We start from the raw sequence: 335 nt of genomic DNA, 5'->3' as shown, positions 1-335 counted from the left end.
GAAGCAGAGGGGCAGGACGGGGGGCGGGGCAGGTGTGGGGTGAGGGACGAGAAGATACGCAGGGGGCGGGTTTCTGGCTGAAGTAACTGGGGGCTGGTGGCCACTCTGTCTCCGGCACCGTCCACCAAACACGAGTGCTCGGCTGGTCACGGGGCCTCTGCAGGAGATGCTCTCGCTGCCAACATAGTGGTGACCTCTGCCCTCCTCAGGAGGCTGATGGCTCCTTGCCCAGCGCCCTCAAGGCCCCTCCAGTGAGCCTCCCAGACCCTGCCCCCCGGGATCTGGATTTGGGGCCCCTCCTGTGGGCACAGCTGTGCCCCAAGCCTCACGCCCGG

The sequence above is a fragment of the Pteropus alecto genome, unplaced genomic scaffold (genome assembly GCF_000325575.1).
Source record: "Pteropus alecto unplaced genomic scaffold, ASM32557v1 scaffold189, whole genome shotgun sequence".
NCBI lineage: Eukaryota > Metazoa > Chordata > Mammalia > Chiroptera > Pteropodidae > Pteropus > Pteropus alecto.
This window is presented reverse-complemented; position numbering follows the sequence as displayed.